This window comes from Pelophylax lessonae, assembly GCF_965119305.1.
Source record: "Pelophylax lessonae genome assembly, chromosome: 1".
Lineage (NCBI taxonomy): Eukaryota > Metazoa > Chordata > Amphibia > Anura > Ranidae > Pelophylax > Pelophylax lessonae.
This window is the reverse complement of record NC_138768.1, coordinates 257,713,676-257,741,021: the sequence shown is the minus strand read 5'-3', so window position 1 is coordinate 257,741,021 and position 27,346 is coordinate 257,713,676. Positions and strand designations below refer to the sequence as shown.

The 27,346-nt window shown below is 42.9% G+C and overlaps 1 protein-coding gene across 9 annotated transcripts in view; it reads right to left on the bottom strand.

The window, feature by feature from the left end:
• FBRSL1 (fibrosin like 1) overlaps positions 1–27,346 on the bottom strand; it is a 694,572-nt gene that overhangs the window by 170,206 nt on the left and 497,020 nt on the right. The window lies entirely within an intron of this gene.

Here is a 27,346-nt window from a genome sequence, read left to right as displayed (position 1 = left end):
TGGATCAGATCGGATGCCAGCGGGTGTCAGTGGACACATGTTCGCTGACATCCACCACTCCACAGAAAGCTTTGGATGTTTTGATCAGGTCCATCTGAAAAACTGATAGGCGGACCAAATAGGTCCGACAGTGTGAAAGGAGCCTTATTCTAAGGCACAGGCTGGAGGGGCATGACACGGGGCGTGACACAGCCTGTGACTGGCAGAAATCTGCCCACACCTTGCTATTGCCAAAAAATAATAAATTTGATTTCAAATATATATTTGTATTGACAATTTAAAACAGTTTATTGGCATTATATATTATATATACACATATATATATATATATATATATATATATATATATATATATATACACATACAAACACACATATACACACTACTATTCAAAAGTTTGGGGTCACTCAGAAATGTCATTTTTGAAAGAAAAGACATTGTCAATGTGGTGAATGACTATACTAGCTGGAAATAGCTGATTTTTAATGGAATATCTACATAGTTGTACACAGGCCCATTTCCAACAACCATCACTCCTGTGTTCTAATGGTGCACTGTGCTAGCTAATTGTGTTAAAAGGCTAATTGATGATTATTAAAAAAGAATAGCGAAATTCTTTTTTAATATACATGTCGCTTGGTTCATAGCTGCACTGGCTTTAGATATACATGTTCAGGGTTTGCTCCCCCAATTTTTTGCTAATTGAGGATTACAAAACCCTTGTGCAATTATGTTAGCACAGCTGAAAACTGTTGTGCTGATTAGAGAAGCTATAAAAATGGCCTTTCTTTGAGCTAGTTGAGTATCTGGAACATCAGCATTTGTGGGTTTGATTATACTCTCAAAATAGCCAGAAAAAAAGAGAACTTTCTTCTGAAACTGGACAGTCTATTCTTGTTCTGAGAAATTAAGACTATTCCATGCGAGAAATTGCCAAGACACTGAAGATTTCCTAAATTGGGGGGGGGGGGGGGAGTGGGAGGACCCGGTGCACAACTAAGCAAGAGGACAAGTACATTAGAGTCTCTGGTCTGAGAAATAGACACCTCACAGGTCCTCAACTGCCAGCGTCATTAAATGGTACCCGCAAAACGCCAGTCTCAACGTCCACAGTGAAGAGGTGACTCCGGGAGGCTGGGCTACTAGGTAGAGTGGCAAAGAAAAAGCCATATCTGAGACTGGCCAATAAAAGGAAAAGATTAAGATGGGCAAAAGAACACAGACATTGGACAGAGGAAGATTGTAAAAAAGTGTTATGGACAGACAAATCTAAGTTTGAGGTGTTTGGATCACACAGAAGAACATTTGTGAGACACAGAACAAGTGAAAAGATGCTGGAGGAGTGCCCTATCCCATCTGTCAGGCACGGTGAAGGTAACGAGATGGTCTGGGGCTGCTTTGGTGCTGGTAAAGTGGGAGATTAGTACAAGGTAAAAGGGATTTTGAATAAGGAAGGCTATCACACCATTTTGCAACGCCATGCCATACCCTGTGGACAGCGCTTGATTGGAGCCAATTTTCTCCTACAATAGGACAATGACCAAAAGTACACTTTCAAACTATGCAAGAACTATTTAGGGAAGACGCAGTCAGCTGGTATTCTGTCTGTAATGGAGTGGCCAGAGCAGTCACCAGATCTCAACCCTATTGAGCTACTTGTGAGAGCAGCTTGACCGTATGGTACATAAGAAGTGCACATGAAGCCAATCCAACTTGTGGGAGATGCTTCAGGAAGCGTGCGGTGAAATTTCTTTAGATTACCTCAACAAATTGACAGCTAGAATGCCAAAGGTCTGGAAAGCTGCAATTGTTGCAAATAGGGAATTCTTTGATGAAAACAAATTTTGAAGTACAAAAGCATTATTTCAAATAAAAATCCTTATTTCTAACCTCGTCAATGTCTTGACTATATTTTCTATTCATTTTGCAACTCAATTGATGAATAAAAGTGTGAGTTTTCATGGAAAACATTAAATTGTCTGGGTGACCCCAAAGGTAGTATATATATATGTATATACACACATTATTGTCATAATATCATAGATATAATTGTATTATGTATTTATTTTTACTCTGTATTCCAATTCCATTTTTTTTTATTTTGAACACGTGACCAGCAGCAGAGGACTAGAAGCTCCACCTACTTTTGTTTCCCTGCAGACAGGCTGGGGAAGATCTGGGTCATGTGACAGCTCTATATCGATTAGGAAAAAGGTACTTGGATGTTTTTTTTTTTTTTAATTAAAATAATATAAGGGACAATTTAAATTAAACAATGTGTATTTAGTATCACTTTATTGAAATGTAGACATTGACCCTACCAAAGACTCTGTGATGTTAACAAATTTTGAATATGTACTACACTGTGGAAACAATCTCAGTTCTCTTTTAATTGTGTGCTTTCATAGTCAGCTCAATGCATTCAAGTCAGTTCATTTTAAATATGCTACTTGATGCAGTGCAGAAGAACAAATGTTGTCCCCTACATGACACAGATGTTCAGCAACTGTACAGAGTCCCCGTATCTGTCATATTTGGCCACAGCGATTGATAAGCGGACTGCCCACAAAGGGTGGATGAATGTTGATTGGCTCAGTCTGTATGGAAATGTTTAGCTTTACAGTTGTAGAATATAAAAAAACATCTCTGGTGTATTTTTACCAGTACATACTCCTTTGGCGCCATCTTGATAGAGGAGAGTGAAGTCTACTAGCAGGTCTTCTCTTTAACAACATACTGCCAAATGTCTGCACTGACGTCATATAGGTGGATAGTCATTCTATTCATTTATTATGTCAAAATAATTTTAATTTTATTATTTTCTTAACAAGTAATCCATTGTTTCCCTTTGGTGTCTCAGTCCAACAAGGTATTTAATATACTTTTCTGTTTGCATAAAACTCAATGGTTTATTGCAACAGGCTATACAATCAACATCTGTTTCAATTTGCATTCAAAATAGAATACCTCTTGCATTGTATTTTAACACTGCTAAAAAGCTTCCAAAGCTTGGTAATCAGCCAATCACATGGCAGCAACTCAATGCATTTAGGCATGTAGACGTGGTGAAGACGACCTGTTGAATTTCAAATCTATATGGTTCGAGATGATAGAAAGGCAACAGTAACTCGAATAACCACTCAATACCAACCAAGGTATGGAGAATACCACCTCAATGCACAACACATCGAACCTTTAACCACTTGCCGACTGCCTAACGCCGATCTACGTCGGCAGTCAGCCCCTCACAGGCAAAGTGACGTAGGGCTACGTCACTAGCTTGTGAGGGTCTAGGGAGCGAGCGCGCGCCCCCCGAGGCGCGCTCCCGCTCCCGCGTGGTCACGGACCCCCCCGTGCGTGTGACCGGCGGACCCGATGTCCGCCGGTCACTCGGCGATCGGCGGGGGAGAGGGAGAATGTCAGGCAGCTTGTGTAAACAAGCCACCTGTCATTCTCCTTGCTGTTAGGATACTGATCACTCGGATCTAGTATGTAGATCCGTTGATCAGTGTCCATACAGCTCAAGCCCCAGCCAATCACAGTAGAAAGCACGCCCCTAGGGATACACACAGCCCCTCCCTCCCAAATAAAGTTAACCCCTTCACTACCAGTGTATTTTTACAGTAACAGTGCATATATATAGCACTGATTACTGTAGAAATGTCACTGGTAACCCCAAAAGTGTCAAAAATGTCAGTCAAGGGTCCGATCTGTCCGCCCCAATGTCGCAGTACTGCAAAAAAAAATCGCAGATCGCCGCCATTACACGTTAAAAAAAAAAACAACAAAAATGACAGAAATCTTTCCCTTTGTTAGTAAACGCGATAACTTTTGCGCAAACCAATCAAAATACGCTTTTTGCGATTTTTTTTACCAAACATAGGTAGCATAAAACAAATTGGCCGAAAAAGTAAAAAAATTTTGATTTTTAAATTTTTTTTGGGGGGGATTTCATATAAAAAAATGTGAAAAATATTGCTATTTTTGCAAAATTGACGCTCTTTTTTTGTTTATAGCGCGTGATCAAAAAATCACACAGGTGATCAAATACCACCAAAAGAAAGCTCTGTTTGTGGGAAAAAAAGGACGCCAAATTCGTTTAGGTACAGCGTCGCACGACCGCGCAATTGTCCGTTAAAGTCACGCAGTGCCGAATCGCAAAATACCCCCTGGTCGGAATGGGGGTAAAATCTTCCGGGGCTTAAGTGGTTAAAAAGATGGGCTACAGCAGCTAAAAACCACACCGGTTGCCAGTCCTGTCAGCCAAGAACATGAAACCTATTGTCCAATTTTGGTGAGCTTAGGCAAATTGTAGCCTCAAAGATTGGAAAAACGTTGCCTGGTCTGCGGAGTCTTGATGTCAGCTGCAACATTCAGATGGTAGGGTCAGACTTTGGCATAAACATGAAAGCATGGATCCATCCTGCCTTGTATCAAGAATTCAGGCTGGTGGTGTAATGGTGTGGGGGATATTTTCTTGGCACACTTTGGGCCCTTTAGTACCAATTGAGCATTGTTTAAACGCCATGGCCTACCTTAGTATTGTCGCTGACCATGTCCATCCCTTTGTGACTACAGTGTAACCATCTTCTGATGGCTACTTCCAACAGGATAATGCACCATGTCACAAAGCTCAAATCATCCCAAACTGACAATGAGTTCACTGTACTCCAATTGCCTCCACAGTCACCAGATCGCTAACCAATAGAGCACCTTTGGGATGTGGTGGAGCAGGAGATTTGCATCATGGGTGTGCAGCCAACAAATCTGCAGCAACTGCGTGATGCTATCATGCTAATATGGACCAAAATCTCTGAGGAATGTTTCCAACTCCTTGCTGAATCTATGCCACAAATAATTAAGGCAGTTCTGAAGGCAAAAGAGGGTCCAACCCGGTACTAGCAAGGCATTCCTAATACAGTGGCCGGTGAATGTACAGTATCTCAAAAAAGTGAGTACACCCCTCACATTTTTGTAAATATTTTATTATATCTTTTCATGTGACAACACTGAAGAAATTACACTTTGCTACAATGTAAAGTAGTGAGTGTACAGCTTGTATACCAGTGTAAATTTGCTGTCCCCTCAAAATAACTCAACACACATGTTAATGTCCAAATTGGGTCCAATTAGCTATCTTCCCTCCCTGGTGTCATGTGACTCGTTAGTGTTACAAGGTCTCAGTAGTGAATGGGGAGCAGGTGTGTTAAATTTGGTGTTATCGCTCTCACTCTCTCATACTGGTCACTGGAAGTTCAACATGGCACCTCATGGCAAAGAACTCTCTGAGGATCTGAAGAAAAGAATTGTTGCTCTATATAAAGATGGCCTAGGCTATAGGAAGATTGCCAAGACCCTGAAACTGAGCTACAGCATGGTGGCCAAGACCATACTGTGGTATAACAGGACAGGTTCCACTCAGAACAGTCCTCGTCATGGTCAACCAAAGAAGTTGAGTGCACGTGCTCAGCGTTATATCCAGAGGTTGTCTTTGGGAAAGAGACGTATGAATGCTGTCAGCATTGTTGCAGAGGTTGAAGGGGTGGGGGGGTCAGCCTGTCAGTGCTCAGACCATACACTGCACACTGAATCAATTTGGTCTGCATAGCTGTTGTCTCAAAAGTAAGCCTCCTCTAAAGATGAAGCGCAAGAAAGCCCACAGTTTGCTGAAGACCAGCAGACTAAGGACATGGATTACTGGAACTATTTCCTGTGGTCTGATGAGACGAAGAAAAACATATTTGGTTCAGATGGTGTCAAGTGTGTGTTGTGGCAACCAGGTGAGGAGGAGACAAGTGTGTCTTGCCTACAGTCAAACATTATGGTTGGAGTGTCATGGTCTGGGGCTGCATGAGTGCTGCCAGCACTGGGGAGCTACAGTTCATTGAGGGAACCATGAATGACAACATGTACTGTGACATACTGAAGCAGAGCATGATCCCCTTCTTTCGGAGACTGGGCCACAGGGCAGTATTCCAAAATGATAAAAACACCAAACACACCTCCAAGACAACCACTAGCTTGCTAAAGAAGCTGAGGGTAAAGGTGATGGACTGGCCAGGCACGTCTCCAGACCTAAACCCTATTGAACATCTGTGGGGCATCCTCAAACTGAAGGTAGAGGAGCGCAAGGTCTTTAACATCCACCAGCTCTGTGATATCGTCATGGAGGAGTGGAAGAGGACCCAAGTGGCAACCTGTGAAGCTCTGGTGAACTCCATGCTCAAGAGGGTTAAGGCAGTGCTGGAAAATAATGGTGGCCACACAAAGTATTGACACTTTGGGCCCAATTTGGACTTTTTCACTTAGGGATGTACTCATTTTTGTTGCCAGCAGTTTAGACAATAATTGCTGTGTTGAGTTATTTTGAGGGGGCAGCAAATTTGCACTGTTATACAAGCTGTACACTCACTACTTTACATTGTAGCAAAGTGTCATTTCTTCAGTGTTGTCACATGAAAAGATATAATAAAATATTTACAAAAAAGTGAGGGGTGTACTCATTTTGTGAGGTACTGTCATTTGCAATTTGAGGAATTTTTGGTAACCTTTGAGGCAATATACAGTTAATATATATAGCAGCTGCAGGCAGAGATTACAGGTTGAATAAAGCTAATCAAAGATTTTAATCTGATGATGATGGCAGTGAAAATCAGTGCCACATCAATGAGAGCATAATGAACAGTATTAGCCGTATGTTCATTTTTATCGACCGAGCTTCAAACCTACAGTCCTACAAGTCCCATATTCACATTGTCAGGTACATGACCAGCATTCTTCAAACACCTAGCAATACTCACTTGATATGCATTACATGTAGCTGACCTCACTGAACTTCTCCCTTCAACTTAGCTAAGGGGCAGGAAAGTAAAGACGTTTATATGCTGACCAATTTGGAGTACAGGCGCTGATCCATTCTTTCAGGAGGCACCAGCATAATATACTCTTGAAATGATCCCCCTGGTTTTCTCCAGCTCTGCAGGCACAATTAAAATCATTTTAAGCAGAGATGAGATCTGGAGATGCACAGAAGCATAAATTTGGTGGCTAATCGCAGCAGCACTTAATTTCCACGGGCTGTTTCTAATTAGCATTAATGTTCTTCAATAAGCCTGCACTCTCGCTGAACTCCTGCTCTGATACACAGCTTGCTGCTCATGTATCTGTCCTGACTGCACTCCTCCACCCTCCTTTCCAACTATACTGGATGGATGTGTTGCTGAGGCATCAGGTGAAGGTGTGCACCTGCCGTGTAATCGTGTGCACACAATTGTTCCGCATCACCACAAAATACTACTGAATTACGTACTGAATTACGTATTATTTTATTATAGATTAAATCAAATATGTCGTTATTCAGCTTTACCCTGCATCTGCTTTCACCACATTGACTATGTAGTACTGTGGTCACAAGTTGAAGTGTTTGTTCACCTTAACAGAAAAGATGTAAGGGTGAAACATCACTAGACACCCTCTTCACCCCTCCCCAGTCCCCGCTCTACTTCCCTCCGGGGCTGCTGAGCTGTCAGTGCCCCTGCAGCTGCTCCAGTGGTCCAGGGATTTAAAATCCCCACTCTTTTCCAGGCAGGGGCTTCTGGGATGGACCAAATTGATTCAGATTGGTCAGTGTCCTCACAGTGAATCGCTCTGGTCCATCCTGAAAGTTGTTACAAGAGAGGGAAAGGGCAGGGTTTTTTAAATCCCTGGACTGTTGGACCAGCTGTGGGGACTGACAGCTCAGTAGCCCCAAAAGAGAAGTACAGCTGGACCAGGGGACTGGGGAGCGTGTCTGGGATAGTTCACCCTTACATTTTTCTGCATAGGTGAACTAACCTATTAAATATTAAAGTTATTGTAAAGCTTCACGGTTTTCATCATTAAAATAATAAAAATGTCATACTTACCTTACCTGTGCAGTGGTTTTGTACAGAGCAGCTCTGATCCTCCTCTTCTCAGGTCCCACACCAGCGCTCCTAACTCCCCCTCTCCCCATCGAGTGCCCCTTTATAGGAAGCCGCTCACTCCCGAGCAGGGCTGTTTGTGTCTATTCAGACACACAGCTCAGCCCCGCTCCCTACTCTCTGCTCACCGGTTTTGACTGACGGCAGCGGAAGCCAATGGATTTAAGCCTGTGATGGCTGGGAGAGGGAAGAAGAGCTTCTGCAGATGTGCACAGCCCTGGACCAAGATCGGGCTCAGGTAAATATTTAGAGGGGAGCTGCACTTAAAAGGTTTTTTACCCTAATGCAGAGAATGCATTAAGGTAAAAAGAAAAAAAAATAACTTTTACCTTTACAACCATTTTAAAGTGGAATTAAACCTAAAACCAAAAATGTAATATTTTGCAGCTTACCGATCATGAGATTTGGTGGCTGCATTATTTTTCTTTTTTTTTTGTCTTTCTTCCCTCTGTTTACATCAGGTGATCTGGCCAGCAGCACACTTTCCATATTAGAGTGCCCCCACTCTGGATGAATAAGAACAGGCGGCATAGCAGACAGCAAATGAAAAAAATCGATAAATCGGCGCTAAATCAATTGATTGAGCGCCGATTTATCGATTTTTTTCATTTGCTATATGTATGTGGTGACACTACTTAGAATTGGCTGCTAATCCTGGATCCCCACCTTTACCCTAAATCCATCTCGTTTTATCTATAATATCTGGTATATGGTCAAGCGCAGAGGTTTTTCTATTCTCACCATAGCAGACAGCAGCATTGTCAGTTTGGAGGGAGGGGAGTGTGAGATGTACTAACAAATTTAAACACATTATCAACTTAACCACTTCTGTGCCGGAAGGATTTGCCCCCTTAATGACCAGGCCATATTTTGCGATTCAGCACTGCGTTACTTTAACAGACAATTGCGTGGTTGTGCGATGCTGTACCTAAATAGAATTGATGTCTTTTCCCACAAATAGAGCTTTCTTTTGGTGGTATTTGATCACCTGTGAAATTTTTATTTTTTACGCTATAAACAAAAAAAGAGCGACAATTCTGAAAAAAATAAAAAATAAAAATATTCTCATTCTGCTATATAACATTCCCCCCAAAAAAATTAAAAAACAAAAATAACATTTTAGGCCAATTTGTTTTTTTGCTACATATGCTTGGTAACTAAAATTGCAATAAGCGTATTTTGTTTGGTTTGCGCAAAAGTTTATCGCGTCTACTAACTACGGGAAAGATTTTTATTGTTTTTTTTCTTTTTTTTTTTTTTACTAGTAATGGTGGTGATCTGCAATTTTTTAGCGGGACTGCGACATTGCGGCGGACAGATTGGACCCCTCACAGTTTTTACACTTTTCGGGCGGACCAGTGACATTACTACAGTAATAAGTGCTAAAAATATGTTACTGTAATAATGACAGTGGCAGGGAAGGTGTTAACACAGTGGGTGATCAAGGGGTTAAATGTAAGCCTAGGGGAGTGTTTCTAACTGTATGGGGGATGGGCTTTTGAAATGATCACAGAGACCTGTGATCCTATATAGAAGGATCACAGTCGCCCTGTGATCATTCCAGAGAGAAGAACGGTCAGCTGTGTTTACAATAGCTGATCGTCCTTCTCTCTCAGTGGGGAGCGATCGTGGGTGGCCAGCGGCAATTGGAGCCGCCGGCCCCATGCATCGGAGTCCCCGGTGCCGAGTGGGGGCGGGAACGCGCCGCCCCCTAGCTGCAGGCGCGAAACTGATGCATGGCTACGTCGGTTCGGGCAGGAGGGGCTGCCTGCTGCAGTTTTACTGCGGCGGGCGGTCGTTACCAGGTTAAAGCCAAACTCCAACTAATGCTATATAAAATGTTACAGCAAACAGGTTTTTTCCTTTTTGGATAAAGGTTTTACATAAATAAAAGCTGATCATTGTAAATATCCCTGTCAGAGGTAGTTTGTCTCATTGATGCATGTGGAAGAGAGCTTGTCCTTTTGAAAAAACAACATACTGGCCAGTTTACCAGATGAAAGTAGAAGAAAGAGAAACTAAAAAGAAAACAAATGCAACCATGACACATTTTAGAATTGGTAAGCTGCAAAATAATAAATGTTTGCATTTAATACCGCTTTAGGAAATTAAAGGTGTGTGTAGTGTGTGGTGGAGGGGGGAGGGAAAGTACAAGACAATAGTCAACCAGTGTACAGATCACTGCTGAGTGAGGTTGTATTTGAATATTAGTGGGATCATAAAACATCCACTGACGCAGCACTATTTGAGATTCTAAAATGGGAGAGGAGAGTGATGGTGAGGGCACTCTGGGAACAACAGAGATGGCGGATTATTATTGAGCCGGACCCAGAAAGAGTTAAATTCCCTGTAAGACAGCCAACAGCTTCAAAAAAAGTAAGCTTCACCAGAGTCCTTCCAGTCAGCTAACAGGAATGGTTATAATTATGTTTAAGATCTTTGCCCAATCTACGATGTGAGAAGGAGTGGCCGATTTCCAGTGGCAAGAGAGATGGCAACCCAAACCAGTAATTGGCAATGTCTCAGGATGCCTTTCTTCTTTGGAGAGGGGCCCAGGTATTATAAACAGAATGGGTGTCTTTACTACTTTACTTACCATGCTCAAACTTCAGCTTCAGTGTCAGGGGTCAAAAAAGTTACCTAAACCCTGGCTGCTGCTGCTTTGACACCAGCCTGTCCTCACAGTGGCATTGATTTACTAAAGGTAAATAGTGTAGTCACTGTAGATCTGAGGAAAACATGCAAGGAAAATAAAAAAAATTGAATTTTTGCTTGCACGATTGGATGAAAGAAATTAGCAGAGCTTCCTGTCATTTCAGAGCTTTCCCTCAGATCTATAGTGACTGCACTTGCAGTGCACTTCTAGTGCACAGTATATTGGCCTTTAGTAAATAAACCTTAATGTCTCTCACCTCCTGAGTGCAGAACAGGATCAAATACCACAGTGTAATGTAGCTTTGATTCCTATGGTGACCTCCTATTGTGAACTCTTATATTAAAGGGCAAATACGTAAGATCTACTCTTTCTAATGGGCCACAGAAAAAAAAAAACAAAAACAGAGGTTCTAACTTTCCTTGTCCAAAATAAAGTTTGACAAGTGGCAGATAAAAAAGTAGGGAAGAGGGGGATCGGGGAGGGATAGAATGGCGCTCTTACATGCTTGAATCATGGCAACAGAAAAACTCCTATCTTCCTGTAAGGGAATTGCTATGTCACTTCTTCCAGATGGTAACATTGCCTTCATCACCTCCCACTGAGGAAGAGACTAGGCAAGATGGTATGTGGATAAAGTGAATCGTGAATAATGCAGATGTATGCATGCGTTCTAAATTTGTGCACAGCTATAACCATTCTCATACAATGACCAAAATTAAGGGATATATGCATCATGCAAATATTAGCTGCTTTCTAAATATATGACCAGCATTACCTACACAGTATATAGGCCTATAAAATGTGCTGCTGGTCTTTGTACTTTTATCCATCTGTTTACTTCCTGCCTCTGTTTCTTTTCTTCTTTGCATCCGATTTTCTCTCTCTTCACGTCTCTTTACTTCAGAGAATATTTTCCCTGCAAATTGCTTTTAAATTAAAGAAGGTGATGAAAGCAATGTGCCGTCTCAGCAATTTCCCAGGTGCGTCTAATCTAATTTCATTAAGAAGATCAGGCCGAATGATCACTACGGTCCAAACATTAAGTCTGTCCGTTTTTCTATGAAAAGCCATTAAGCCTGTCATGGCGTCTGCGGGTGGGCTCTTTATTATTGCACATGAAGGCCGTGCTTTGCTTCCCCCATCAGCTGTCGGGATCACTAGAGCACATCGGAGAGCTGCTGTCATGTGTGGAAGCACAGAGATTCAGAGAGAACACTGGAGCAGACGCTGAGTTTTAACCTTTTTATAGTTCATGCCTGGCATAAACAGGTAAATGGTAGTATTTTTCTTATTCAAGTTAAGGATATACATACATTTATTCACAATAATGTAATAATATATTTGCTTATCCAGCTGACCACCTCTATTAAGCCATTAGATGCAGTCCCTTAAATATTTAGCATTACAGAATTTTTAGGATTCAACAACTGAACCTTGCTAAAGGTTCCCATTGGTTTTCCAAGCGAGGAAAAAGGAAAGCGGGTTAACCATCACGCACATTATTTCTTTGTACCCCCATAATAAAAATTTAAAAAACTGTATTTTTGTCTTACCGTAAAATCCTTTTCTCTGATGTTCACTGACAGTCACAGCTCCATATCTTCTTGACCGATGGTTTATTCTGTTCTCCATTGGAGTAGGACACTAAGCGGAATAAAAATTGGCGACACCTATAGGGCAGTCCCAAGGAGTACACTCCCACTTCCTGCTATAGGACTTCAGTTTTGTAACAAGCAGTGTCAGAAGAACATAAATCCCAACTCAATAGAGGGGAGGGTGCTGTGTCCGTCAATGAACATAAGAGAAAAGGATTTTACGGTAAGACAAAAATCCAGTTTTCTCTTTCGTTCATTGACAGACACAGCTCCATATCTTCTTGACCGATGGGGCGTCCCAAGGCAGTGTCAATATGAGGGGTGGGAAAAACATAGCAAGAAAAACACACTTCCCAAAGGCTAAACATAGCCAACCAGGTAAAACAAGAGCTCAACCAGGAACAACTGGAGCTCACTTGACAAAAATAACAAATACACTCTCAAAGAGGACTAAATCTCTCCAACAGCGACCTGCAAAACCTTGCGGCCAAAAGAAGCATCTGCAGATGCCAACACATCTACCTCATAAAATTTTGTGAAAGTGTGCACAGATGACCATGTGGCCGCCTTGCATAACTGCATTAATGACGTCTGATGACGGAAGGCCCAGCAGGCACTAAGCGCCCTCCTAGAATGCCCAATAACAGGGAAAGAAAGATCCTGACCCTTAATGGAATAGGCCTGAACCACCGTCTGGCTGATCCATCTGGAAATGGTCGCAGCAGACACGGCCATTCCCTTACGGGATCCATCCGTAAGGACAAATAAGGAATCCAATTCCGGGAACGACTCAGTTGCCGCCAGGTACACCCTGATTGCCCGAACCACATCCAAAGAATGTAAGGCAATCTCTTTAGGATGCTTAGGACACAGAGAAGGCAACACAATGTTTTCATTTAAATGGAAACCAGAGGCGACTTTAGAAAGGAACGACTGACAGGTACGAAGCACCACCTTGTCTCTGTGAACCACCAGGTAAGGTGAACGACAGGTCAACGCAGCCAGCTCCAAAACCCTGCACGCAAAAGAAATAGCAACCAAGAGCGCTACCTTCTGTGTCAAAGTGAGCAGAGGAATCTCACAAATATTTTAAAAGCGTGGTTTCTGAAAACCCAAAAGCATAAAATTGAGGTCCCAAAGGAGACCGCACTGGGGGAGCCAGGTGGCCGACCCACTGAAAAACAAAGGTTTGGATCAAGGAATTTGTGGCCAACGGGCATTGAAAGAAATCGCCAGGGCCAATATCTGGCCTTTGACGGCATCCAAGGCCAAACGCTGATCTACACCTCTTTGGAAAAACTCCAAGACACGAGACACTGAGAAGCAACGGGGAGAACCCCCCCCCCCCCCGGGACTCACACCAAATAATGTATGCCCTCCAGACTCGATGATAAATCATCCTAGAAGTAGATTTTCTAGTGTTTAACAGCATAGGAATCACCGATTCAGACACCCCTCTATCCTTCAACACTTGGCTTTCAATAGCCAGGCCGTCAAAGCGGCTGTAAAGCAGGATGGAAGATCGGTCCTTGAGTTAACAGATCTTCTCTGAGAGGGAGTCTTCAAGGGACATTAGCAATCAGCCGTACTAGGCCTGCGTACTAGGACCTGCAAGGCCATTGCCACTAGGATGACTAGAATCAATCCTGCCTCTTTCGCAGAAGTCTCGGCAGAAGAGTCAACGAAGGAAATGCGTACATTAGACAATATTGGTTCCAAGGAGCTACAAGGGTGTCCGTGGCATCGGCCAGAGGAGCTTAATACCTTGCTAATAACCTCTGCACCTTCCTGTTGAGACGAGAGGCCAACAGGTCGACATCGGGAGTCCCCCCACATGGGGCACAGTTGATGAAAGACCTCCTAGTGGAGAGACCATTCTCCCTGATCCAACTTCTGCCGACTGAGATAATCTGCCTACCAATTTTCCACCCCTGGAATATGCAGGGTAGAGATGGCTAGAACAAAGCCTTTTGCCCATCTTAGAATACCAGCTACTTCCCGGGCCGCTAAGGCACTTTTGGTGCCCCCTTGATGATTGACATATGCCACAGCCATAACATTGTCCGATTGAATCCTCACCGAGCACCCCTGCAGACGATCCATCCAATGAATTAGGCAAAGCCTAATTGCCCGAACTTCCAGGATATTTATTGGCAGACTGGACTCCGTACCCAAGACACCTTCCCATCTGGAGAGGCTGGCATCCGTTGTGACCACCGTCCATTACAGAGGAGAAAGGATTTTTGCCCTGTTGAAACGCCAGACAGCGGAGCCACCAGATCAGAGATCCCCTCGTACTCCAACGCAACAGGATCAAATTGTCTAGAGCCTGTGGGTTCCTGTCCCATTTGACAAGAATCTCCTTCTGTAGAGACCTGGTATGGAACAGAGCAAACCGGACCACCTCAAAAGTGGAGACCATCTGGCCCAGCACTTGCATGCAATTCCTGAGGGATGATCTCCGGTTGGACAGCAGGAGCCGTGCCACATCCTGCAACTTCTTGAGTTTCACCCCTGGAAGAAACACTCGGGCTAAGGATGTGTCCAGGGTCAGGCCCAGATAGTCCAGTTTTGTGGATGGAACCAGAACAGATTTTTGGAAATTAATTTTCCATCGGAACTCTTGTAAAGTTAGCACTGAAATGTCCAGATTGTCTTTCAGGGCATTCAGGGACTTGGCTTGCAGAAGGAGATCATCCAGGTACCCAAGCACCGCAATTTCCTTCTGCCTCAGTAAAGCCAACACCGGGGCCAACACTTTTGTAAACACCCGAGGAGCTGAGGCAAAACCAAAGGGTAATGCCGCAAATTGATAGTGCTCCTTGGCCACAGCAAAGCGAAGGAAACGCTGATGCCCGACATATATTGGGATATGAAGATAAGCGTCTTGATATCGATAGAGGCCAGGAAATCCTCTTGAAGAAGGGATCAGTGAAACCATGATTCTAAATAAGTACCAAAAAAAGTTAATATATGAAAAAACGTAGAAAAAAACTTGTGCATAAAGGGGAAACCACAAGTCCCAGCATGCAGATGAGAGTCTCAGTCCCTCCATGACAGATGAGAGGAAGCCACCAGTGGAATAACACAAAAAAGGGGAATGGCCGCTTACCAGAGGCTGTTGGCTATCCAAATGAATGGAAAAGCCAAAAAGTGCTTGTAAACAATTGTAGGCCACCGGATAAAGATCATCTGACTCGGCTGCACCGGTCAACTCACAGGAGGGCATATAGGGCACATGAGGGCCATATACATGAGGGAGTAACAATAACACATAGCGTAATATTGTTTAAAAAAGATGCATTTATTTAAAAGGTAGTGCACTCACATGTAGCATGAGAACGTCAGGCATAAAAACAGTCTCTCCAGATAGCAATAGGGAAGCAAACGCCACAGCGTTAGTTTGCTTGAGCCGGCTTGGGGGTGTGGACGTAGAGAGATATTCAACTCTCTTATCAAAGGGGTCCTTAAAGGACAGAGAGTCCTCCACCGGAAGGAAGGTGGCTTTATTCAACCTGGAAACCTGAGAGTCCACCACAGGTGGTACTGTCAGTTTCTTTAGCAGGGATTCTTCAAACAGATACCTTCTAGCAAAGCGCTTAGGGACCCAGACAGTGTGTTTGGGGGAACCCCACTAACTTGTGACAATGTTGTCGAAATAGGCGGGAAAGGGGAATACCTTTGCCGACTTGGAGGTTTTGCGGGTACCAAACTGCACCGTCGCAGTAGTTGGAAAGACACTTTTTACTCATCCTATTTTGGAGGGCCAAATCTAATTTAGGCACCAGTGACTGCAGGACTGCCGTCATAGCAGACAAGGCAGACTGGGATCCCGCAGGTCCCGCAGCCTCAGAGAGGGGGGGGTCAGGTGGTGAAACGTGCTCCAGGGACTTCATGGGTAAACCTTGAACCGCCAGCAAAATGTGTGAAATTGCTGTGAAAAACACCAACCCACCGCTGCTCCAGTGATTCTACAAGTCCCAGTGCCCAAAAATCGCTATAGCAGCAAGATAGAGCCAAGTAATCCCTGCAGGGGCTCACCACCCTCTTCTCAGATGCAGATGCAGAGTGTCAGGCTGCACGACGTGCAGTGATCAGAGAGGAAGAGGAAGTTCATAGAACTGCCATTAAAGGCCCACCTCAAAATCACCTTCCCATAGACTCCAAAAACATGGCCGTCGATTGATAGAAATAGGAAACTACAAGAAAATGGCCACCGGACTACACAAACATGGCTGCCAATAGATACAGCAGCCATCCACAACAAAATGGCGGCTGCACGCATTGCCCACGCGGCTCCCGGGACCCTCCAAGGACCACCAGGTACATGTGGACAGCAAAGGGGCCCCCGCTTGGGACCCTAACCAGGACCATCCCCCTCAAAAAAGGCAGCGATTGTTCCACTGGCGGTGCGCCCCCCAGCACCCACTCGACTCCCCCACCATTAAAATCAGGCATGGCCGCCCTTGAGCTAGGTATGGGCAAATGGGGGGTGGTCCACAAAGGGACCTTGATATTGAGGGGGAACGTAAAAGTGGGAAGGAAGGGCACTTGGGGTCTAACCAACCCAGGGAGGGGCCCATGTCCACCCTGATGGGCGGGGGGGGGGCACTACTTACCGCACCATGGGACTAGGCGGTCACCACTCCAGGCAGACCACCCACCATCTTGGCATGGGGGTGCTGCGTGCCAGAGTTACGCTGCGACTCAGGTCATGACTAGGATCATGACCAGGGCTATGCGTCCTCACGAGATGTTTAACTCACCGGTCAGCCCCCGTCAAGTGGGGCTATGTCGTGGCCAACCCAGCGCGGAGTTAAGGTCGGGTCACACTCACTGCCCAGACTGGGAAGCCCGTAAGGATCTAGGATATCCAGTCCGTCGCCCAGTCTGGCAGTTGATTGTAGTTGTCACAGGAACAGAAAATAATAAGAAAAAACTTTGCTTAAAGCGGAAAAAATGCTAGGACCAAAGATCCCAGCAAGGAAATAGGTCCTTACTCCTGCCTAGGCAGAAAAAAACTGTAGTCCTATTGCAGGAAGTGGGAGTATACCCCCTGGGACTGCCCTATAGCCGTGGTAAAAAAAAATCTGCCTAGTGTCCTACTCCTATAGAGAGCAGAATAAACCCTCGGTCAAGAAGATATGGAGCTGTGTCTGTCAATGAACTAAGGAGAAAAAACAATTTGAACTGCAGAAAAAAAAGGAATACCAAATTAATTTTTTTACCTATTTTTGTAACTAAATTCTGTAACCTACATGGACATTTGTATACAGCCCCTTATTCCCTTTCACCTCAAAGCATAAATGCCATGCATCCATAGGTGTCTGGGTTTTGCAGATTAAAATTAAGTCCAGCTAGATCACTCCAGGCTGGCCCTTTTGGCAGGTATAGCTACATTAAACATTAAAAATAGGTGCCTATATTGTTTAAAATCCAGTAATATACTGTCTCACCCTGCTCTGCACATATTCAGTTGCTCTCTATTCTCAGCACTGTGGCTAAAATCAGAGCCACTGGAGGCCAATCAGCTGACAGGTTTAAGACTTACTGTTGCTGAAGAGGAAGAACGTAACAGGAACGACACAGATTGTGCTGGGGCAGGGGACAATGAATAGGGAGGGAGAAAAGGAAAGCAGGAGAGGTGACAGGACAAACTGCTCACAGGAAGACACAAAAGAGATCGCCCTGGTTCAAACCAGCGTGGTTCTGAAATTGTGCTACTTCAGTGCACTTTCAAAGCCGCAGATCAGTGCGATTTGCACCAACGATTTCATTGCAGTTGGAGAATTTAACAGAAGTCTATGCGAGTCACAATGAAATCGCAAAAAAGACCTTTTTCAAAGTCGCTGAATCAGGAGTCGCAGTCATGATTCATGATTCGAACACTTCTAGCAATGGGGTGTGACAGTCAAATTGCATGACAAATCCCACCAGTGTGAATGAGGGCTTAAACTTACAAAGACAGTGTCTTATTTTATCTCTGATTCTCTCTCCTCCCCCCCCCCCCCTGGCAACATGTGAACTTAAGTGCTGTAAAGCTTCTGTCAGACTTCCTCTCTCGCTAAGCCAAGACATACAATCAAGGCTGGAAATGTAAATATTTTAATTACAGAAAGTGACATATAGTGTTTGAGACCAAGGAGAGGAGGAACATTTCCAATGCGGAAGTGACTGCATTGGGCATCAACAAAATGGTAGCCTCCACCAAGAAGAAACATGAGCAATGCTGGAGGTAACTTACAGCACATACTAATTTTGGTAGCATAATTATATATATATATATATATATATATATATATATATATATATAAATATATATATAGAGTAAATCACTGATATCAAACCATATTGTTTGTCACATGTTCTACATACAGATTCAAAAGCAGTCTGGCTAGCAAAATCCCCTAATTGTTGTAACTGTAAGAAATTAAGTAGTTGTGTGTAATGATAGACCTCCTTATGATGGAGTTGGTGTCTCTCCAAAAATAATTCGAGGAAAAGGACCCCCCCCCCCCCCCACCACAGAGGTCCTCTATGCTCTGAAATCCTTTATTCATCCACCATTTGAAGGACACAGGGGTGAGACCCGGGGTGAACAACAGATTAGACAATATAGGAGCAAGGAGGCTATGGGCTAATTGAAGATGATGGGATTTATTGAGTCTGTCCCACAAGCTCAAGAAAAAGAAAAGAGTGGGAGAAAAAAATAAATAAAATAAACTGCGGTCTTGCTTTTGTGCATAAAGCAACAAAAACAGAACAGTACACCTGAGGGTGTACTGAACTGAGAGAAAATTACAGGCTTGGATCTTCCACAGACATGATCCATTGGCTTAGCCAAATGTTCATGTTGAGTCAAGAATGAGAGACAAACAGGCAGTGATGCAGGCAGGTGCTACTTTAAGGAGGACCATAAAAGGTATCAAGCTTTGCCCTTTTTTGTTGCATTTTCTGCCTCCAGTTCACACACATTACAATAATTGCAAAATTGTTATTTGGTAATAAAGTAATAATCTTAGTTGAAAATGCAACTGCTTTGAGTGCATGCTGTGGACCGACGGTTAATTACATCTGTAATATACAAATATAAAATGTAGGTGAATTATTGTTGGTTGGTGCAATGTGGTGAGAAAAAAGTTCCTCTGCTAATCTCTCTATTGTAACATAATTTATAGGAGCCCACAACATAGAGTTTAAAAGTATGAAATCAACCTCAGCCAAATGTTTTTCTGTACCAAAAATGCGAGCCTAAATGCATAATGATAATGTATGCAATAACACATACTAAAAATTCACATTATTAGAGTTCTTAGAACAGACTGGAGGAGAGAGTAGCCCTGAATGCAGAAGACCTTTCTACATACAGGGGGTTATTCAGATCCTCACTGATTTCCCCCAGACTTCCCCGCCATCAGGGTAAACTGATCTGCAATGCTGGTCATAGCCGGCAGTGCTTATCAAGCAGGAAAAATCCCACAGGGTGGTTGTACAACCTCCATGCCCTTACAAGGATCAAAATCTGGCTATCCCTGCTGAATGGGCTGAATTTCGATCCATGTATGGCCAGCTTTACTCTCAATCTTCTCCCTATATTGCAAAATGATAAGACTAAACAGAAGGCCATTACAACGATTGGCTATATTAATCTTCTAAAAATGAAATTCACTTACTTGTTTCACAGTTCCCCTCAACTGGGTTCCAAATCCTTTTCTACCAAACTTGACCAATTGTTTACGTCTTTTCTGTGGGGCTCTCATTTAACAAGATACACGTTTCCTACTATGGCAAGGCCGCTCCTTCAGGGCCTGAAATATTTCCACTCGGTAATAGCACATTGCTGGATACAGCTGAACATTTCCCAACGCCTCCACTAATGCTGAAGGCTGCCATTTTGCATTAAATAGAAGCACTCTGCTTCCAGATGCATCCTCCTTCCCCTTCTATTCTACTTACACTGAAAGCTTGGAAAACGGGACACTGATATGAGTTGCTGCTTTCAACCTCCCTTTCCCCAAAAACTCTTATGGAAAAATCAATCCCTACACACATCGTAATAAATTGTGTAGTGAGGGCTCTCTTGGTATCATTTAAATTTTGAAGATCACCTAAGAGCCGTCAAGCACCGATATAGCTATACCATGGCTACTGAGGTGTGAAAAAATATAAAAGATGGTGCTGCGGTATTAGAAAATAACTTTCTGTGATAATAATCTTTATCAAATCAATATTATACAGTGAAAATACCACACAACTGGCACATAATACATCAAGTGCAACGATATCCAAAACAAAAAATTATTAGTAGAATTAAAATATTGGAAACAATAAACTCTTCGTAATAATATCCATCTAGTGTGCTCTGATACACGATAGTGTAAAATGGGGGAAGCAATGACCAATAGTGAGCAAATGAACAAAAAGTCCTTTTTCAAATAGCAAAAAATGTCCAAAACACCCCTTAACCATGTGATAAATAAACCACTAAAAGGCGGAGACATACCGGAAGGGACATCTGCCGAGCTTGTATATGGAGTATATGAATGTTACATTCTGTATAAAGTGAGTACCTTATTGGTTTTTAATCAATAAACCTTTTACCAACTATAATGCACTATGGAGCCTCTTTCTTATACCCATACATATCATGGGGTGTTATGTACAGGTATAAGAAAGAGGCTCCATAGAGCATCATAGTATAGTTGGTAAAACGTTTGATAAAAACCGATAATGTACTAACTTTATACACAAAGTAACATTCATATACTCCATGAGTGCCAAGCTCGGGAGACGTCACTTCCGGTATGCCTCCACCCTATGCCCAGGCAGAACACAGAGGAGACACACCAGTGAGCCTGTTTAAAGAGGGAAAGCCCCCAGTTGAAAGTGGAGACATTAGGAGCCACATCCTAAAGACACATAGATCTGAATGCTGTTACCTAACAGCAGTAAGGTGAGCACAGAGGTGTCATTTCACTGAAGCTTTTTTATTATTTGGACATTTTTGGCTATTTGAAAAAGGACTTTGTTCATTTGCTCACTATTGGTCATTGTTTCACCCATTTTGCACTATCGTGTATCGGAGCATAGTATATGGATATTTTTACTAAGAGTTTATTATTTCCAATATTTTAATTTTGCTAATTTTTTGTTTTGGATATCGTCACACTTTATGTATTATGTGCCAGTTGTATGGTATTTTCACTGTATAATATTGATTTGATGAAGATCATCACAGAAAGATTTTTTTCTAATAGCGCAGCTCCACCTTTTTATATTTTTCCCCAAATCGTATTAGTCTTCCCTTTTACGCCAGGCAGGCTATTACTATGTGTTGGAAAAAGTCTGCTTATTGTAACGTTCAATTTTTGGAAGCAACTTGTAAACTCCAAGTTGCCTTTATCCTGGGATATTTAAAGTAATAGGGGTTGCTCCAGGAAGTTTTCTAAAGTCTGGCCATGTTGGCTAGATGATGCCTCCATGGCCACAGACACTCACCCATTGACATAAGTATCATAGTGTACTACTAATATGATTACAAAGGGGTATGCTCCTTTGTTCTTCATCTAAGGCCCTTGGTATACTCCTTTCATAAGGGAATCTGATTTTCTTTGGGTTAAAAGATGTCATTGTGTTTTTTTGTGCTTAGCCACAGCCATACACTATGCGGTTCTCATTAAACTGTATTGGCTTGTACGTGCTTTGCTGCTTCTCTTGGTTCTAACCCCTGTGTGAGAGTGTCGGGCGCCTAGCTACGCCATTCAATAGTCCTGTATAAGACTGTGCTGTGTGTAGTGCAACACTGCTACTGGTGTGTGTTGAATCTTGCAGGAAAATGTACATTATGTCCTTTTCTGATTTCAGGGGTATTGATGGGAGCTAAAAGGACAGCTCTATGGACTCTTGTGGAGATTCTTTCTATCATTGAAGGAAGCTGTTAATGAAATATGTTTTCATACTGCACTCCTCTGCCATACTAAAAAGCAGGTAAGAGACAATAAGTGGGAGTGTTGATGGTTTATATTACTCTATTATGTTAATGTTCACTAAAGTATGCCATGAGCTCTCTCATTACATGTGTATAACCCAATTCTCTGCGGTGTTATTTCTGAGCTAAATGCTATAACTACATAAATCTTGAATTAATGGAGACTTTATCGTTCTAGAAAATGAAGGGTAATTGCTGTCTGTTAATGCTGTTGTTGCTATTAAAGGAGGTATATATATTCCGTAGTGACGTTTAGAGCACATGGGGCAGAAATGGTAGAAGAGAATAGCAATGCATCTCAGCAAGACACATTTTGAAGCCTCCTCAATTTAGTGAAATGTTCCTAAGCTCTAGGATGACTGCAGAATATGGATGTGGTTGGTATTCTGTAACTGTTCTCTTACCTGTAATCATATCAACAAAGCTATATTGTGTGCACCATACTGATTCCAGATACCCAGCAGCAAAACAAGCCTTTAATAGTAAGCCGAAAACAAGAAACTGAGGTACTTTGTTCAAAACAAATTAAACGAGAACTCTGAGAACTGAACTTTATAATTAAGAGTAATTAAAAAGCAGTGCAAAAATGAGACAGAATTTTGTAAGGCACCAGGTAAACTTTCTTTCAGCCCTCATTTACCAAGAATAAAAGAGAAGTTCAGGTTTTTGTTTTTTTTCCAAAATCATACTTACCTAGGTGGATGCAGCATTGGTCCAAAGCTGCATCTGTTCCCCGTCGGCTATAAGAAACTAGCGATTAAAGACCACTGATCGCTCAGTTCTTAGAGCTCCGTGAGCAGAGAGCTGGTGATTGTCATTCATCGGCTCTCTGCTCTTCTCCCCTGCGCTCACTGGAGTACTGGGATATGGAGGGGGCGGCTGGCTCAGGCTCTCAGAGGCTTGCTGAGAGGCTGAGCCAGGTGCCAGGCCAGGGTCGTGGGGGCGGATCCCGACTTTATTGTAAGAATCTTGCTTCAGCCCGCTGTCTGCTGAAAGGAACCCGTCAAAGGAATGCAGAACGAACTGCACTCCTGTGACCCACAGGAGTAAAGCCAAACAAGCTTTGGCTGTACTTCTCTTAACTGTTGTGGTTCTACACATAGTGGTTGATTTAATAAAGGGAAATACATTGTTCACTGTACGCATGTGAACACACCCAGAAAAAAAAAAATATTCAGGGTAACATACATATTAAGCAGGCTGCTCTTGCTACTGAGGGCTGGGATTCTATGAAACCTCCTGGTCATGCGCCACCGTTTGTATAAGGCCCCTTTTACATGGTGATGAGAAGGGGATCTGTCCATGGATCCCCTGCTGATCAGAGCAAAATGGGCGGATGACAGATCTGTGTCTGCTCAGTTTATGAAAAGCAGACATGAACAGAGCCCGCTCTGCTCGATGGGTGGCCTGGTGTGTTTTTTTTTATTTAGCAGACCAGATCGGACTGGAGGTAGGGTAGAGTAAACATACACAAGTCTGTTTATACCCGCCAGTCAGTCCATAGGGGTGAATGGACCATCTGAGGATGTCTGCCTGGAAAACTGAGAGGAGAACCTGATCGGAACAGTCATATTGAAAGGGGTCTAATGAGATGCAAGGCCCTCATAAAGTAAGCGGAGCTTGAACTTAGCATTGACCTGCGTTTCTGAAGTCTATGATTGAAGTCCATTTAGAAGAAAACAGTAGCTACAAAGATTCAGCTAAAAGGCTGCGAGGCACCAGTGAAATATACCAGGACCAGCCATATAGTGGGTTGTAAGTTGTATGTAAGCAAATTGTATGCATTAGGGAGTCCATGCTATCTGTGCATGTTTGAAACTGTCATTAGAAAAATCATATGGTGCCCCTAAACATGCAACAATGCAATGGGCATGCATCATATTGTGGCATTTGGAAGGAAGGGGAGGGGGATTTTAGGCTTAGAGATTAGCAGGACATAGAAAAGAAACTTTGCTAGGAACTGATAGTAAAAACTTTCATTTTGTTTTTCTTTCTAATGAACGGCTTACCTTAACCTGTCTGAGTACACATGTAGTGTGGAATGTGAAAAACTGCTCTAATGTTAGCAAATTCAAGCTTGATCCAAGCCTAATACAGATAGCTATGGAAAGAAAATTCTACAACTGCAGAGCAGAAAGGCAAGGAAATAGAGTAATCACAATATGGAATTCTATTACCTTGTGCTCTGCTTGTGACACTGACTTACCAGTCACACACAATGCAGCCTCCCCTGAAGGTAACCTCCGATCTCACATTCTGAAAGCTAATCAATGTTGTTCAGATTTCAATTTCTCCGCTACAAGGTGAAGTCAAACCTAATCTAGCGGACGTCAGTCTCCAATGTAATGCAGCTGGCTGGGCCTGCCGCTGTAATTTAGACAATCATTAATAGCAGAGCTGTATTATAAAACTACATGCCACTTACAACTTCATCTCAACTCTGACAGGCATATCTTTTAAACAGCCTTCTGAGCAATTGCTTTTAGTCTATTCGATTGTGAAAAAAAGGTTTTAACCCCAGAAGAAAAAAACATCAGCTGTTAGAAGCTTTTGGTTTTGCAAGAATTATTCAGCCCAGGAAAAAGCACTTGTAAACAACTATTTTGCTGGCATTTTCTTTTCTATTTTAATAATCTTTTATGTAACATTCTGAAATTAGTTTTTAAGTACAATAACTGTAGCAACTTGAAAAATATAAAGAAAAAGTGATTCTCAATGTATTATCGACATGTTGTCCGGCTAGGGATAAATAGGCATACTGGTTCAGTAAAGTGCTAAATTAAAACAGCATGAAAAAGGCACAAATGAACACAGACAGGCTTATGCCTGCAAACCCAGATGATGATGTGCAGACTGCAGCAACCCATAGCAAGCAATCTGAAATCACCTTTCCTGCTTGAGCAGTCAGAACAATAAAAGATAATTGCTGATTGGTTGCTATGGCTTACTGCACCCTTTGCTTGTACTAAGCCTGGAACAGACAAAGGCTTATAAGTGTTGACAGAATATAAAAGAGCAAGAATGTATTTTAACTAAATCAGAGAAATACTAGGTAGCTACAGCTTTGGTATAAAATGCTTGCCGGTTCAAAAGGTACAGTATCTCACAAAATTGAGTACACCCCTCACATTTTTGTAAATATTTTATTATATCTTTTCATGTGATAACACTGAAGAAATGACACTTTGCTACAATGTAAAGTAGTGAGTGTACAGCTTGTATAACAGTGTAAGTTTGCTGTCACCTCAAAATAACTCAACACACAGCCATTAATGTCTAAACCGCTGGCAACAAAACTGAGTACACCCCTAAGAAAAAATTCCAAATTGGGCCCAAAGTGTCAATATTTTGTGTGGCCACCATTATTTTTCAGCACTGCCTTAGCCCTCTTGGGCATGGAGTTCACCAGAGCTTCACATGTTGCCACTGGAGTCCTCTTCCATTCCTCCATAACGACATCACGGAGCTGGTGGATGTTAGAGACCTTGCGCTACTCCACCTTCCGTTTGAGGATGCCCCACAGATGCTCAATAGGGTTTAGGTCTGGAGACGTGCTTGGCCAGTCTATCACCTTTACCCTCAGCTTCTCTAGCAAGTCAGTGGTCGTCTTTGAGGTGTGTTTGGGGTTTTTAGCATGTTGGAATACCGCCCTGCAGCCCAATCTCTTAAGAGAGGGGATCATGCTCTGCTTCAGTATGTCACAGTACAAGTTGGCATTCATGGTTTCCTCCATAAACTGTACCTCCCCAGGTCTGGCAGCACTCATGCAGCCCCAGACCATGACACTCCCACTACCATGCTTGACTGTAGGCAAGACACACTTGTCTTTGTACTTCTCACCTGTCTGCTGCCACACACGCTTGACACCATCTGAACCAAATATGTTTCTCTTTGGTTTCATAAGACCACAGGACATGGTTCCAGTAATCCATGTCCTTAGTTTGCTTGTCTTCAGCAAACTGCAGGCTTTCTTGTGCATCATCTTTAGAAGAGGCGTCCTTCTGGGACGACAGCCACGCAGACCAATTTGATGCAGTGTGCGGCGTATAGCCTGAGCATTGACAGGCTGACCCCCCACCCTTCAACCTCTGCAGCAATGCTGGCAACACTCATACGTCTATTTCCCAAAGACAACCTCTGGCGAGGTGACGATGAGCACGTGCACCTAATTTCTATGGCCGACCATGGCGAAGCCTGTTCTGAGTGGAACCTGTCCTGTTAAACCGCTGCATGGTCTTGGCCACCGTGCTGCAGCTCAGTTTCAGGGTCTTGGCAATCTTCTTATAGCCTAGGTCATCTTTATGTAGAGCAACAATTCTTTTTTTAGATCCTCAGAGAGTTCTTTGCCATGAAGTACCATGTTGAACTTCCAGTGGCCAGTATGAGTGAGAGCAATAGCTACTCACCTGCTCCCCATTCACACCTGAAACCTTGAAACACTAATGAGTCACATGACACCAGGAAGGGAAAATGGCTAATTGGGCCCCAATTAAACATTTTCTCTTAGGGGTGTACTCACTTTTGTTGCCAGCTGTTTAGACATTAATGGCTGTGTGTTGAGGTATTTGGAGGGGACAGAAAATGTACACTGTTATACAAGCTGTCCACTCACTACTTTACATTGTAGCAAAGTGTATTTTCTTCAGCGTTGTCACATAAAAAGATATAATAAAATATTTACAAAAATGTGAGGGGTGTACTTACTTTTGTGAGTTTCTGTATTTATTACATCAGTGAGCCACACACATTTTTCATGAGCAACTTACTGTACAACTGCACACCAATAATGAGATATCTATTAAAAAAAAAGGAGAGGAGAGCCAAATAGAGTACCCTATGAAGAAAGGTACCTATATTTACAGGTTAGCCCACCATACAATGGGGACCTTGCTGCATTTGAGTCAGGCAGAAGTTTAAATGTAGTCTAAGGCTAACCATAGACGAAGCTAATTTATTTTCTGCAACCACAGACAGTGTTGACAGGGAAATCCCTCCCGTCGAGCCATTGTGTTCTCCCCAAGGGGGAAGCAGTCCTCACCAGGAGAACACAGTGATTATTGCTAGTGGCCATAACAGCCGCTAGCGATAATCTCATGAAAAATCTGGTAGGCTGGTTGTACCCATGTTGATTGATCAACTTGGGTAC